The sequence below is a fragment of the Vicugna pacos genome, chromosome 25 (assembly GCF_048564905.1).
Source record: "Vicugna pacos chromosome 25, VicPac4, whole genome shotgun sequence".
Classification (NCBI taxonomy): domain Eukaryota; kingdom Metazoa; phylum Chordata; class Mammalia; order Artiodactyla; family Camelidae; genus Vicugna; species Vicugna pacos.
The window spans coordinates 6,556,557-6,573,150 of NC_133011.1; the positions used below are offsets into that span (position 1 = coordinate 6,556,557).

Here is a 16,594-nt window from a genome sequence, read left to right on the forward strand (position 1 = left end):
GTGTGGATTTGTGATATAAGCAGCTGCTACAAAACCAAACAGACGACAGGACTCAGCTCAGAGTTTGAGCCTATCCAGGGGCTGAGTTATGTTTGCTTTGAGGTTTTGTGAAAGGTCACGAGGCCTAACAAAGTTCAGATGAAACTTGGCTGTTGCTCCGGGAGGCTCTGGCTCAGAACCGGTGGCGTTTCATGTGGTTTGGAGTTTTCAAACACTGCGCTTTGCACAGCGCTAATAAATGATTCTTTCTCAGCATGGAAAGCAATTAAATGTATGGCCTCTTGAGTTTTGGTCTTAGATCTGTATTTATTTGTAAGGAGCTGCAAGAAGGGCTAAATGGCCTAGAAAAAGGGGTGAATTTGCTGAAGACACCACATTTTAGATGACTGAAAAGCAAGAGAGGAACTTCTGAGGAACCAATCAAATGAGGTCACTGGGAAACTTGCTAATGAATGGAATTTAGCATCAGCCTACAAAGAACATGTTAGAACTACTTGTGAAGCCCCAAGGAAGGCCACGTGAAAGGACCAGCATCGTGGGTCATCGGCTTGTGCTGGCCACTCCGAAGGGGTCCCACGAGCTCCCAGCACATGTAACTTTTGGTGTTTCCTCTATGGGCAAGCCTCTCCCAGGAAGTCAACCTGGATTCCTCCAGCTCACACTGGGAGTGGGGTTGGGGAGAGTCCCTCCAAATAAGCCTCCCTCTGGCTGTTCCTTTGTAAGAAAGGGGACGTGTTCATTTGTTAGGGCTGCCACACAAAGCAGCTTAGACTGGGTGGCTTAAACAACAGAAATCTATTTTCTCAGAATTCTGGGGGCTGGAAGTCTGAGATCACGTGTTGGCAGGGTCTCATCTGAGGTCTCTCGCCTGGATTTGTAAATGGCCACTTCTCCCTGTGTCTTCACATGGTCTCGTCTCCGTATGTGCCTGTGTCTTGATCTCCTCTTATGAGAACACCAGTCCTACTGAATTAGGGTCCACCCATACGAACTCATTTTACTTTAATTACCTTTTTTAAAAAACTTATCTTCAAATATAATCACATTCTGAAGTACTGGGGGTTAGGATTTCAACACATGTGAATTTAGTGGGGGACACAATTCAGTCCATAACAGGGGTATCACACCCTTCAGTTCAGGGATGTCATCTGTCCAAGTTGTACAATGGACCCAACTCCCCAGCCCCTAGTGGGGACAGACAAGGTGAGACAAGGCCCTGACTGAGGGAAGGCTCACCTTTCCCTTGTACTTCATGCCTCGACCAGGTTCACCCAACCTGATCAACACCAGACAGAGAGAAAGGAAGACAGCAGTGCAGCAGCCTAAATGTGCAGGAGGAAACTGGGCTTATGGGCACTTGGTGGACTAGAAGAGGTTCATAAAGACCATTTTCCAGATAATTCCTGTGTGAACCCAGCAGCATTCACTCATGGCTCCAATGAAAATTCACCGTGAGCACATATGTTGGAGTCACTGGAGATACAGCTGTGCTGTGTCAGGGCTGACAGTTTAGTGGGAGATTCTGACAATAAACAAATATGTAGCTTGATAAGCAAATCATTCTTTGTTGCCTGGGTTAAGGCCCCCAACAATGATTTGGCAGTTCGACTGCACCCGTGGTGCCAGCTCTTTATGTGCCCTTCTCTCCATGTCATTTGCCATGGAGTTTCTCCGCAGTTTCTCTCACCAGGAAGTGGAATCTACCTAGTCACTGACTCACTTTGACCAATAGGATGATGGCAGGTATGACACAGGCAGAAGTTTGGTCAAGAGCCTGCACATTTCTGATTCCTCTTTTGCACCTGGGCCGCTGTGCTTAGAACCAGCCTGGGCTAGCCTCCTGGAGGGCTGGGAGAAGCATGTGGAGAAGAGCTGCTTCAAAACCATTTAACCACTAGCCAATCCCCAGAAGTGTGAGTCTTCAGCCAACTGGCTACATGACTCCCAGATGTGTGAGCAAGCCCTGCTGAGACCAAAAAAACTTCCCAGCCTAAATTGCCAACCTACAGACTTCTGAGCTAAATAAACTTATTGTTTGAAGCCCCAGAGTTTGGAAGTAGTTGTAACACAGCATAATTGTGGAAATAACTAACTGATCCAGGAACTGAAGGCTCCCAATAATTTTAAACATATCCAAAGGAGGTAGCACATTAAGGCATTGTTGGCCATCAACATCTTGCTGGACAGAGTGTATAAATCAGCTTGTCAAGGCTCTGAGAGATGGGCTGAAGACAAGAGATGGAGACTAGATAAAACCTTACCCCTTGGGATAAAGGTCATATGGGGAATGAGATGGTAAACAAACCTATAGAAAGGTTCAAAGAGACATTGACTGGCCTGCTTACAATACTTTGTGGGTTCCCTGTGACCTTCAGGATAAAACTGAGATTCTTTATTCACAATACATAAGGTCCTCCTGTCTGGTCCCTGTAGTTTCCCCTGCAGAGTCCCTTTCTTCTGAGTAACAGGGGGCAAAAGTCCATGCACCATGTCTGCCAGGCTCCCTTGTTCCCTGGCTTCTGGTTGGATTAACCAGTGAATGTCAAGAGCAGCAGGATGGACACTGGGAAGACAAAGACATCAGAATTTGTATCCTCCGGACCTCTCCCTGCAGGCTGTGGTTTGGCATGGCTGTGCTTTTCGATCAAAGATCATGGCCCATCCTATAGTCACACCTTCCACCATCTCTCAGTGACTCCTTCCCATTGCCCCAAGGCCTCGGGATGGTAACCCTTCTGGTTGTTGCCAGTCCTGGGGTCCTTTATCGCTCTTCGTTGCTTTCCCTTAACCCAGCCCAAACATTGTGAAAGTCTCCCTGATTCAAACATTGTAAAAGGACTCCTCAATCATCCTCTTTAAAAACACCATCTGTTTCCCAACAGAACCTTCCACTGCACAACCTTTCCAGTCTCCTACATCATCCACCACTCTCTTCCCCAGACCCTACACTCCAGCCATAGTTTCATTACCTGTCATGCCACCATACCCTTGCTTCTGTGGTACCTTTTTCTCTTTTCTTAGAATGTCTTTTCCCCTTTCTTAGCCAGGCTCTCACACAAGCTAACAATTTGAATTCAAATGTCACTTTTTTTTCCAGAAAGACTCCTTCACAGCCGCCCCACCATCATACCATCTTCCCATCCTGGGTTAGGTGCTCTTCTCATAGGCTCTCATAATTGCCTCCTCTCCTCCCACATCAGAGCACTAATATCAGTGTTTAATGCTCATCTATGAACATATCCACATCTCCAGAGTAGCAGAGTCATGGCCTCCCAAGGATGTCCATGTCCTAACCCCCGGAATTTATAATTAGGCTATGTTACATAGCAAAGGGCAGTTAAGTTTGACAGTCAGCTGGCTTTTAAATGAAGAGATTATCCTGGATTACCCAAGTTGGCCCAATGTAATCACAGTGTCCTTAAAACTGACAGAGGGAGACAGGAGAGTGAGAACCAGAAAGACAGCAGTGGGAGAAAGACTTGACCTGCTATTGCTGCCTTTGAAGATGGAGGAAGAGGCCACAAGCCAAGGAATGTGGACAGCCTTCAGAAGCTGGAAAAAGCAAGAAAACAGATGATCCCCTAGAGACTCCAGGAGGCACACAGCCCTGCCAGAACCTTGATTTTAATCCAGTGAGATCCATTTCGGACTTCTGACTTCCAGAATTGTAAGACGATAAGATGTGCTGTTTAAGCCCCTAAGAATGTAGGAATTTGTTAAAGCAGAAAGAGGAACTGACTATAATCCCCCAGTAGAGAGTCAGATCCTTGAGGACAAGGGTCATGTCTCTGCTTTGGGTCTTTCAAGCTCCTCTCACGAAACTTGTCTTGGGGTAGTTATTAGGTACTTTGGTTGAAGAAAAAATAGGATACAAAATTATCTGGTCCACCTATACTTTATGGATTCCATGGAGCAATATTTTACCAAAAGGAAGAAATCTGCATTTACTCATAGAATAAAAAAAAGGGTAGTTAAGTTATCAACCTACCCTACATCACTGAGAAAAATAATTTAACCAGTTGCCAAGGAGAAGGAAGATGCACGAACATGAGGATGCTCCCAGCGTCCTCCTCGGGAAGGCAGCTGTGCTAACTGACGTGCCCGGCTCCCCACACGGGCAGGGAAAGAACAGATTGTTCCTTCCCCTGGAGCAGCTGGCCCTGATTGGGGCTGGATTTGGATTCCTGGGCACCGGTTACTACAGCTTGGCAAGAGCCACCCTCCAACCCTTCATTTCCAGAAGGGCTGTTCTCTTACTAATCTGGAGCGGACACCTCCTATCATCACCACAATCTGGTTCTTATGGCAGCACCAACAACAGATGATCTGCAAATCCCACAACCTGTTGATGAAATCGGAGCTGGTGCCTTGGTTTAAAGCCTCATTGACAATCCTCACATCACTGATTGCTCGGGACTAGAAGCCTGGAGCCCTGGGGTCTCGTCTGGCTCTGCCTCGTCTGTCTTTATCGAATCACTGTCCATTCCTCACTTAAGAAGTAAAAGGGGTGGACTTCTGTGGTCACTGCGGGCGATGGCAACCTGAGAGTCCATGACAGTTCTACAAATGCCCAAACTCGGTTATGCTTGGAAAATGCCAGTGACATTCTGTCCCCACTAAAGAGAGTATTTCATTAAGACAGAAGATTAAAAACTAGATCCTGGGGAAAGAAGAAGGGGAGGAGGGAGAGAGGAAAGAAGGAGTTATTAAACAGCCTCTCTCATCTGCCTCTGCTTACCTACACCCCAGGCCAGAGCCTCACAAAGTTTTCCCCCAAAGTATCACTGCCCTCAGAAGAGAGTGACAAAGATCTCTGGATTCCAGTCTGTAGCAAGTAGGAAATCCGAAATCTCCTTTAATCTTAAAAATTAACATGAATTGTGCTTTCTACTCCACGTACAGAGATTTCATTTCTGCCGTGGAGTAATCCAGTTGTCACAGGAAGATGCGGTGGGTTGGCAAATCCTAGGGTGTGTGAAATCCCCAGCCCATGTCAGTTTCTCTCTTAGATGGGAGGCTCTAGGTTCAGAGGCAGGGACCCGGGAGTTCAGAATTGGGACTCAATCACCAACCCCACCCAGGTCATGTAAAGACTAGGAGGCTACCCAGTTTATTACAGTCAGAGAAATCAGGCAAATAAAATACAATTCAACTAGTCCAGAAATGTCTGTCTCCAGAAAACTGGGATAATAGGCTTACTGGGACAGTCCTGCCTCCCGGGCAGTCTGTGCCAGAAGCAGCCGTCTCTGTTTATGACTCTGTTTATGATAGTGAGACCCATTAATACTCTGTTTGTAGCACTGTCAGCAACTTGTTAAGGCAGAGTTTTGGGTGTTTATTTTCCAAAGCAGGAGAAGTCGGGAGCAAAAGTCCCAGAGAATAGAGATCACGTGCTTGAGGGTTAGGCAGGAGAGCCCAGCCTGAGAGAAACTCTTAGCTGTCAGCAGGAGGAGGACCAGCTGGGGCTTAGCCAGGGACCCAGCAGAGTAGGGAGTCAACCCCATGTAAGGGTCCTGGAACGCCAGCCAGGGCCGAGCTCAGATGCAAAGGAGCTGTGATGAGTACAGCAAGCCCAGAGATGATCCGCAGGGCTGCTGTGTTAAATGAGCTGGCGCACTCCCGACAAGTAAGAAGGACCAGTGTCTGTTATTATTATTATTATTATTATTATTATTATTATTATTATTATTATTATTATTATTATTAAAGAGTGAAGTCACGTGTCTTGGTGGCTAAACCGACCATCAGGAGAGGAATCCAAAACCATTCAGTGGGCGGGAGACAGGAAAAGTCAGAAGAGACCCAGCAGCCAACAAGTCTGACTGAAGCCACTGGAAAGAGATTCAGCAGGGGAATGTTTTCCCCAGGCTAAAAGGAGTTAAGACTTGAAGGACTGGGGGAGGGTACAGCTCAAGTGGTAGAGAGCATGCTTAGCAGGCATGAGGTCCTGGGTTCAATCCCCAGCACCTCTTCTAAAATAAATAAATAAATAAACCTAATTACCTACCTCCTCTGCCTAAAATTAAATTAAAAAAAAAAAGACTTGAAGGATTCAAAGAAATGCTGGGTACAAAGGGACTGAACATTGAGAGACTGTAACTGACAAGAGGAGCTAGTATCAGGGCAGGGAGGTGTGACATCAGCCCTAGACTCGGAGACATAGATTTGAATCCTGACTACACGTCTGGTGTGTGGCTTTTGGCAAGCCATGGAAGTTCTCTGAGCCTCAGTTCATCCTCTTTAAAATGAGGGTACTTAGAGGACCCCTTCCACAGGATTTGGGGAGATTCAAGTGAGATAACTCATGAAACCTAATAAATGCTCAATAATGTTAGTTTTTCTTACCATGAGTTGTTACGTATCAATTGCAGAGTAAGTAACCGATGCTTTGTCTGTATTAAGATGCTGAGACTGGGTAGAGAAAAAAAATTACTAGGAAAAAAAATGTTTCTTCATTGTGCCTAGATTTTATTTTGGAATCGTCAAGAATTAAGGGGGAAAAAAAGGAGGGGGGGGAGGAGAAAATTGACAAAGAAAAAGTGGTGGTGGAGAAGAGGATGAAGGAGGGCGGGGAGAAAGAAAAAAGGAAGGAAGACAAGTCCTGGTAATTGTCCACAAGACAATTTAACATAAGAATATTCCAAAACAAATCATCAACTGGCCCGTCCCTTGTACGCCGCTTCCTGCTTGGATGGTAGAGGTCTCCAGAGTCCTGCCTTTGGCCCTATTCTCCTCTCTCCTTACAAGCTCTTGGGTGATGTTACCCATTCCCACACCTTCATTTACCACCATTCTTTCATCCTGAAACTCTTATTTCCATCCTGGACATCTCTCTTGACCTTCAGATGCTGGTCTCTAATCACCAGCTGAACCTCTGTATCAGATAGGTCCATGTTGACACAGACAAACACACCGTGTGTCTCCCCACAATAAATTCCCTGCCCTTCCTCCTCTATTCCTCATGGAGGCTGAGGGCCTAGCCATTGCCTCAAGTCAGAATGTGGGAATCATGCCTGACCTCTCCCTTGTCCTAGCCCTCTGACATCCTCCCAATTTAATTTTTCTTGAAATCTGTTTCAACTCTCCATTCTTGTGTTTACTGCCTTAGTTCAAACCCTCAGGCTTCGACAGTCTCCCAGCTGGTCCTCCTGCTGCCAGGCCCATGCCCTATAATCCATCCTCTGTAATCAGACAAATATGATGCGATCCATGGCATTCTCTGGCAAGGATTTCCAGGACCCTCCCTCTGCTGTACAAAATAAAGACACACACTCCCTTGCCTGACATACAAAGCCCTTCTCCTGATGCCTGACCATTTTTCCAGCTTCACCCGTCTTCCTCTCTTCTATTTCCCACCCCACATGCACACACACACCCACATTTCACCCTGAACTACTGTTTTTCACTCTTACTGGGAATTTTCTGATTATCCCATCTACCTGGCAAAGCCCTGGCCAAAACCTTCGCAACTCAGCACAAATGTTACCTCCTATGGGAAGCCTTCTCTGACTTGGCTATGTGCACAATTAAGCATCCCTATAGCCCCTTTTTCTTTAGCTTTGTTGCAGTACTTAACATATGTGATTATTTAAATATGTTTTTCCAACTACAGCACAAGCTTCTAGAGGGCAGGGATGTTGCTGTGTGCATCACTGTATCCCTGGTGTCTAAAAAATGTGTCTGAACAGCGTGATAATCAGTAACGGTTTGTTACACGGAAACTTGAAGGAATGGATGAATAAAGAACCTTTAGGACATGAGTGTGGTTATACTTGTGAACCGAATCCCCGCTAACCATGATTTCAACAGACTTAAGATAAACTAACGTTTAACTCTTTTACACTTAGGGAGAAGGAGATGAAGAGCTCGTCTAGACAGCCCAGCAGCCACTCAGGCACTGTCGCGTTGGAAACAGTGTCTGACGAAGTCGCTATCAGCCATCCAGCATCTGTCCACAATCCTAGGAATCCCACTCGGTCTCTGTGCCCTGTGGTGCTCAGGCTTGGGAGAATGCCAATTTATTAATTAACCATAAAAGCAGAACTGCCAAAGGCCTTAATTGCCTGCTTTCTAGAGTCAGTACTTTCTCAGGAGAATCTACAGGGGAAACAAGATTAAAATCAGAAGGTTGGCTTGATCAGCATGGAATTAACAAGGAGGCAGCCCAGTTTACTCATCCGTCCAACCCCTCAGTACAAGCTCTCTCTCCTTGATGACTAAAGACCAAACAGAGCACCACCTTCTCTAGACAGAGACAGAGATGCTCTGGGAGAGTCTACCTCCTTAGCTTCTCGTTTTCTAGACTTTATACAGCCGATCTCCTTGGGTTAACTGGGAGAATGCAATCAACCAGGTCTCAATTTTCAACAGACAAGTAAAGTCATACGCAGTCTTAAGGCTGCACTCAGGTTAATTAAACGTTTCAGACACTTATGTTCAAATTATGCCTTAGGGAAAGTTGATGTTCTCAGAAAGCTGATGTCACACAAAATAAGTTTTCCTAAGTTTGGAGGGGGGCCTTTTTGTTATGCCTTTGTGCTGAATTTACTACTTTCTGGCGGTAAAAACATTCTGGATTATTAAAGCTTTACTCTTGTCGGAGCATTTAACACAGACTGGGAGGCTAGATAGAAAAAAAAATACTAGGTAATAGTAATATAAATTTAGCTGATTTCTTCCTCTATTGTTTACCAGGGGCTCAGTTATAGAACAGGAGGATTTCAAAACTTCTAAAAAGAGGAATCCACCACAGTAGACAAGGTTTTGTCAATCTCTCAACCTGGAGGGATCTGTCTTTTCTGGAGCACCACATGGAATTGGTCCAGGGGCTGGACTGGAGGAGACAAGCTGGCTTGGACTAGAGAACGTTAGGTGACCTCCTACAAGAGGAGCCGGACGGCTGGCTGGTGAGGCAGGACCCTGGGAAAGGGGAAAGCCCCTTGGCCGTGACACATCTGTGAGTCTGGAACACACACAGGTGGAAAGTCCAGGGCTGCTCATGATTTGGACACAGGATTAGAAGTTCATGTTCAAAAGTAATTTCCAAGAACCCTCGAAAGAAACAAACTTTGGGTTAAAGCATCCTCCCAAGAAACACAAAGCAATTTCCTCTCCTTGAAAGATAAGACAAATGAGGAACTTTCTTTCCTTTGGGCTTTCATCTTTTTCCCACTTATTTCCTGGTTTTTCCAGATGCTTATGTTCACAGGACTCACTCTACGTGAATTCTGATTGAGGTGTGATGGGTAAATCCAGGTTTTGGGTGGCCTGAGTATGACTGGGAATTCCATTTCACTAAAAATAATATAAAGTTCTTGTTTTTATTTAGGAAATACATTTATTTGTAAAATAATATAACATTTATTATAAAAACTGAATATTTCCTTAGAATGAGAAAAGTGATTCTACCAAAATACAATTTTTATTTTTTTTAATTTTTTTAACATTTTTTATTGATTTATAATCATTTTACAATGTTGTGTCAAATTCCAGTGTTCAGCACAATTTTTCAGTCATTCATGGACATATACACACTCATTGTCACATTTTTTTCTCTGTGAGTTATCATAACATTTTGTGTATATTTCCCTGTGCTATACAGTGTAATCTTGTTTATCTATTCTACAATTTTAAAATCCCAGTCTATCCCTTCCCACCCTCCACCCCCCTGGTAACCACAAGTCTGTATTCTCTGTCTGTGAGTCTATTTCTGTCCTGTATTTATGCTTTGTTTTTATTAGTTTGCTTGTTTTTGTTTTTGTTTTTTAGATTCCACATATGAGCGATCTCATATGGTATTTTTCTTTCTCTTTCTGGCTTACTTCACTTAGAATGACATTCTCCAGGAGCATCCATGTTGCTGCAAATGGCATTATGTTGTCGGTTTTTATGGCTGAGTAGTATTCCATTGTATAAATATACCACACCTTCTTTATCCAGTCACCTGTTGATGGACATTTAGGCTGTTTCCATGTTTTGGCTATTGTAAATTGTGCTGCTATAAACATTGGGGTGCAGGTGTCTTTTTGAAGTAGGATTCCTTCTGGATGTATGCCCAGGAGTGGGGTTCCTGGGTCATATGGTAAGTTTATTCCTAGTCTTTTGAGGAATCTCCACACTGTTTTCCATAGTGGCTGCACCAAACTGCATTCCCACCAGCAGTGTAGGAGGGTTCCCCTTTCTCCACAGCCTCTCCAGCATTTGTCATTTTTGGATTTTTGAATGATGGCCATTCTGACTGGTGTGAGGTGATACCTCATTGTAGTTTTGATTTGCATTTCTCTGATAATTAGTGATATTGAGCATTTTTTCATGTGCTTTTTGATCATTTGTATGAAGAAATAAAAGCAAGAATAAACAAATGGGACCTAATGAAACTTACAAGCTTCTGCACAGCAAAGGAAACCAGAAGTAAAACAAGAAGAAAACCTACGGAATGGGAGAAAATTTTTGCAAGTGAAACTAACAAAGGCTTGATCTCCAGAATATATAAGCAGCTCATACAACTCAATAAGAAAAAAATAAACAACCCAATCCAAAAATGGGCAAATTACAATTTTTAAAAGGTAACGAGTACCACAGGCATCACAAAATCCAGAAAAATAACATGATAGCAATATTGTTATATTATTCCATTACATATGATTAAATTTTATTAAAATATAAGTGTTAATTAACTTCTGATACTAACTTTGATCAATGGGGAGGCTGTACAGGTTTCAAGTAGAGGAACCACCTAAACAGATTTATATTTTAGACGTACTAGGAGCCACAAAGCACAAATTCTTCTCGGAACTAAGTCTTCTGCTCATGGTTCTTTTGTTGAGAATGTTTTGTGGCCAAACTTACTGAAATGATTGCATTATGTTGTCACTTAAAAATGAAGGAAACTGTCTTTTCCAGTCAGACATATTTAAAATAACTTCAAAATACATCTTCTTCTCCCTGGGTCTTATTTAGGAAGATGTCTTTGACAGCAGAACAGCATGCACTGTGCGGACACTGACTTTCTGACCAAGAACTGGGGAGAGGGTTGAACTGGATTAAGACCCAAGTTGGCTCCAGACATGACTGGCCTTCAGGCCCAGGAGAGACATCTGCTGGTGGGACTCGAGCGACAGGTGTGAGTCCTCTGAAGGGCTTCGGCAGATGTGAAAGATGAGGGATGTGGTAGGGGCGTGCGTGTGTGTGTGTGTGTGTGTCCTCATGTGCCACGAGAGCTGCATCCTGAGAGGAACATTTGCTTAGCAGGGAATGGGGGTGGCCAGGCCATGCTGAGTCAACAAACAGCACCCCAGTACAGTCAGCCCTCAGGTAGAGGCTGCCCCATGGGGAAGGGGAGCCTTCTGCCCCCAAGGGAAGCTTCTATCACCCTGATGCTCCTGAGTATGGGGAGCCTGGCATTCCAAGGGCGCTACAGGAAGAGGGTCCATCCACCTGTATCATCCAGGAGCCAGACCTTCTTGGAAGATCTGTGCTCTCTTACTCTCCTAGACTGTCTTACATCCGCTCAGAACATCTCCAATGAAAGAATCAAATTTACTGCAGATTTCTGTTTCCTAAAGGCAATCATACTTTTCCTTACAGTCACTATATACCAGCTCTAAATAATATGCCCTTTAAGGCTCTTTTCAATTCACTTGTGGTCAGCTGTTTAGCCATTTTGCATGCACCCTCTTCCAACTGCTGGGCATTTTTGCATGAAACTAATTAGAAGAGAGAGTTTCAGTTCTTCCCTTGTTTCTGTCAGAAACAGATCAGAAAGGAGAAATAGATACTGCTTTTTATTTGAATGTTGTTCATTTCTACACTTCACAACAATAGAATTCTTTATGATAATCATTGCCCCAAAAAATATGACCCCCGAAAGTTACTGCAACTCCATAAACTGCATTCAAACTCAGGCTCTCACTGCATCATTATATGCACAGAATTGTACATTTTACACACTTGGATATACAACTGAGGGTTTGGATTTCAAGCATAAGTCCTACTATGAAGTAGTCTTTTCTTTAAGAGAAGGATTCATATTATAATCCATGTATAGAAAAGTGCTCAAGATATTATGCTATATTGCATAAAATGTATTTTTAAAATACAGACATTCACATATTTTTAATAAAACTGCTCTATGTCATCCTGAGAAGATGATCTCATTAGAAATGTCATCATCACTAAGTCACACCAGCCACACATTTCACAAATTGTACAAATTTGTCCCAGGTTAATAGCTATTTCCAAGGCAGTATCACTCTGTCACCAACAGAGCAAACGTAAACTGGGGGGAAATGCATTCTTCACAGAACACACTGGGATCCCGACCAAAACACGTGCAGGCTAACATAAGAATGGATTTGGGGAAGTAAAGAAAGAAATGTTGTTTCATTTCAAGTTGATCTGACATCAGTCTGCTTGGGTGAATTCATGGTGAGTTTAAGCTTCAGGTAAATAATCTCTACTTTCTTATTTCTGGAGAACAAGAGGCACCTTCCCCTCCTTCCCTACAATATATTCTTCTCTCTTCCCCTTTTCTGTTCCTACAAAGGATGATAACTCCATGTATTTTTAACTGACTTAGTGAAATGTCTACTTCTTCCCTGGCTCTCTCACTGCTGTTCAGAGGATCTCGCATTCATGACACAGAATGGATTATGTAAAGCAACTCATCAATTTGCCCAAAACCTGCTCTTTTCTGTTCACACTACTATAACAAAAATGCCACAGATTGGGTGGCTTAAACAACAAACATTTATTTGTCACGGTCCTGGACAGTGGAAAGTCCAAGATCGAGGCATCGGCAAATTCAGTATCCGGTGAAAGCCACTGCCCGTTCACAGACGGCCGTCTCCCTGCTGTGTCCTCACATGACCACAGGAGCAGGAGAGCTCTCTGGGGCCTCTTCTGCAAGGGCACTAATCCCACTCATGAGGGCGCCACCCTCAGGTCCGAATCACCTCCCAACACCATCACAGGGGGTTAGGATTTCAGCATGTGAATTTGAGGGGTACACAGACATTCAGTCCGTAACACTGACCAGCATCTTAGCTGGCTGACAGGGAACCTCGGTACCAAAGCCACTAGGACAGGCAGCTCTGGATGTGAGCTCTGGAGAGCTTAAAACACGGCAGCACCGCTCTGAAGTGCCCCGGTCACCTCAACAGCCTATGTGGGGCCACACAGCATTCTCTCCTCGGGGCAAAGGCTGAGAGTGCTCACTGCTAGAGTCTCCTGTCTCCTTTGGAGCCACAGCATTAAGCAGTCTGATCTACCGCACGATCACAGACACCCACTTCAAAAATACACTCAGTTTTCAGTAAGAGAAACTAGAAAAAAGCCGATGGACCCTGCAGAGATCGTCACCCTGAGAAATGGACTCTTTAATACAGAGGGCAACAACAGATTTTACTAAATTTTCAAATTACAAATGCGCTATATTTTCATTGTAGGAATTTTGAAAAATACAGAGGAACACAAAGAAAAAAGTTTAAAATGAACCGCAATCCCGTATCTTGGATATAAACACTATTAAAGTTTTGGTGAACTGTGTATTTCAAATTTTTTCTGAATGTACAAGAAGTATGTATTGTTTTTTAAAGTGGACTGTTACAGTACACTGTGTCTTATAAGCCACTTTTTTTGCTCAATAATATATTGTGACTATTTCCTCCATACCATTACCAAGTAACAATTTACCACATATATTTTAATAGCTACAGAGTATTTAACATATGAACATAGAATGTTTATAAATCAATCCCCTACTGTTGGACTGAGAGGTTGTCTCCAGTGTAGAACTAACACGATGCTACAATGAATATTCCACTAGCATCTCCTTGTCTGGTCTTGTAAGCTCCCAGAAGTAGAATTTCCAGGTAAAATAATATTAATATGTTTCAGGTTTTGCTACTCATTCATTTGTTCAACAACAATTTATGGACAGCAAACAGAATCGCAGGCACTTCCAGGTCTGGGGTACAGCCATGAACTGGTCAGGTGAGATCCTGACCAACGTGCAGACTGCAACCATGGGGGAGGCAGAGAATTCACAAGGGAAAATTTAAAGGCCTGAATAGAACAAAAAAGCTGACCCTCCCACTTCCAAGTAAAAGAGAATTCTTTCTGCCTGGTGGCCTTTGATGGGGACAGTGGCTTTTTTCCTGCCTTTAGACTCTAATGGAAACATCAGCTCTCCCTTGGTCCCAAGCCTGCCAACTTTCAGACCAGAACCACACCATCAGCTTTGCCAGGTCTCCAGCTCTGCAGATCTCAGGATTTGCCAGCCTGCATATTGCATGAACCAACTCCTTATGATAAAAATAAATGTTGGTTCTGTTTCTCTGGAGAACCTTAATGAACACAGTGTGCCATCCACCCCTCAGTGCGTGCAGCAGCTGCTTAGCAGATGGGCTTCATGGCCAGGTGTTTCTGGATTTCACTCCTGCTCTGCCTCTGTTAGCTGTGTAATTAGGGCAAGCTAAGGTCATTTGTCTAGCCTGGGTTCCTTATTTTTAAAACAGAAGTAATACATAGTGTTTACAACTGTCGGGAAAATTAAACAAATAAGTTACATAAAGCGCCCAGAACTGAGATAAGCTCTCAGTAAACACCATGTACTATTACTACTCTTTTTCACAGGAGTGTAAGACACAAATGCCTCAAGGGACCAGAGGAATAATATTAATGAAGGAAGGAATGAAAGAAGGAAGGAAGGAAGGAAGGAAAGAAGGAAGGAAGGAAGGGGAAGGATAGCTCAGTGGTAGAGTCTGTGCTTAAGCCGAGGTCCTGGGTTCATTCTCCAGGATCTCCATTAAATAAATTAAAAAACCTAATTACCTCCTCTCCCACAAAAAGAAAGGAAAGAAAAGAAAGAAAAGGAAAAGAAAAGAAAAGAAAAGAAAAGAAAAGAAAAGAAAAGAAAAGAAAAGAAGGAAGGAAGAAAGGGAAGGAGGGAGGGAAGAAAGGGAAGGCGGGAGGGAAGAAGGCAGGAAGAGAGGAAGGAAGGAAGGGGAAGGGGAGGGAGGGAGGGAGGAAGGAAGGAAGGAAAGGAAGGAAAGGAAGGAAAGAGCCTGGCAAGGTTTTTTTTTTTCCCTCAAACACAAATGATGCTGCAAATACAATGATGCTGCATTTTACAGCAGCAGCATTTGGTTCATTCATATTCAAGAACAACTGTTGAAATATTGGCCTTTTTCAATTCAATAAACTTTCTATGCCATATATTTTTCATGTGCATAACAGTTACAGATCTCACTATGGTTTGCTTCATAATGGCACGTTGAGTTATATTCTTTGACACAGACACATTTTGATTGAGTATTGAATAGATAGGTGTTGCATCTCCATCTCATATTTACCACCTCATTTCCTCTTGGCTTCACCCATACTTGGGATCTGTTTCACCCCAGCCACCTCATTACTGGTCATCTCAACATGGACCCATTCAGTTGCCACCACAGCAATGAATTCCACCAAAGCACAAATCCAACAACACCTGTACTCATTCCCATGTCACCTGCCTCTCACCTCCACCCTTAGGGTGTCCTTGTCACTGCAGAGGCAGGAGATGACACCAGACCCATCTGGCATCTATCCATGCCTTATGTACGCCCAAATCAAAGTGTGGGGAATTAGTGCTCATGGGGCAAGAATCTGACCACAAGAGATTAAATGATCTCCCCAAATGGACTATTCTGAGGCATAGGAGTTCATACAATTCTTAGAAGTTGGTCCTGTGAGATTGGACCGTCAGATGCACGTGACGTCAGGCGGTAGCCCGACAGTGATTTACCCTTGTTTTTGCACTCCTTCCTTCCCCAACTGCTCCCAATTCCTGCTTCCCAGGGACTTCACTCCCTAATAAAGCAGAAGCACACAGGCTTTTATTTTGTACTCTACTGCCAGGGGATCCTAGCGTAAAACCGTGGGCACCAAGAGTGACCCTAGAAAGCTGACTCTCCAGGCTGGATTTTGGAGGTGAATTACACAGTGGTCTAAAAGCAACAGGGACCTCACTGATGGTGGCAACTGGGGTGGTGACTACCCTTGGCTTGCAGTGGCACCACAATTATTAGGGATTGCACCTGTGTTTAGTGGGATGTCTAAACACAAATTATAATGCATAACAGAAGGTAAGATGTTGAGTTATTCAGTACCATAGCACCTGAATAATACGCAAGCAATGAGAATAACAGATTTGTGCAGGGCTGGCTTTTTGTGATTATGTTGGAAGCTTTGAAAGTAGAAATTGATAGGTTTAGAATATCCACTGAAAGCCAAAAGGCCTTTATGGCTACTTTAAAGAGATGCTCGTCTCTCAGTTGTTGTATTTAGGACTGTATAGAAAATCAGGCCCAGGATCTGATTGTATGGATGGCAGAGCTGCAGCAAAGAATGGTCATGTAGCCTTGACAAGTCTCTCATATCAAGGTCAGGGTCCTGAAAGGCAACATGGTACCCTAAAATATACAACAAAGATATTCGCATGGACAAGACAGAATCTTTGAACCCTAAATTGCTCTCCAGGCCAACAGAAGTGGCTCCCTCCTTATCGTCAGAGGAGAAAATTCCCCTTGCCTGAGTATCACATAATGAGCTC

At 43.7% G+C, this 16,594-nt stretch overlaps 1 long non-coding RNA gene across 2 annotated transcripts in view; it reads left to right on the forward strand.

The window, feature by feature from the left end:
• Positions 1-8,059, forward strand: part of LOC140689102 (uncharacterized) — a 35,056-nt gene extending 26,997 nt beyond the window's left edge. For both annotated transcript variants that reach the window (XR_012063977.1, XR_012063978.1), the window contains exon 5: positions 7,848-8,059. This is a non-coding gene — a long non-coding RNA (uncharacterized lncRNA). The remainder of the gene's footprint in view (positions 1-7,847) is intronic.
• Positions 8,060-16,594: the final 8,535 nt, after the last annotated feature.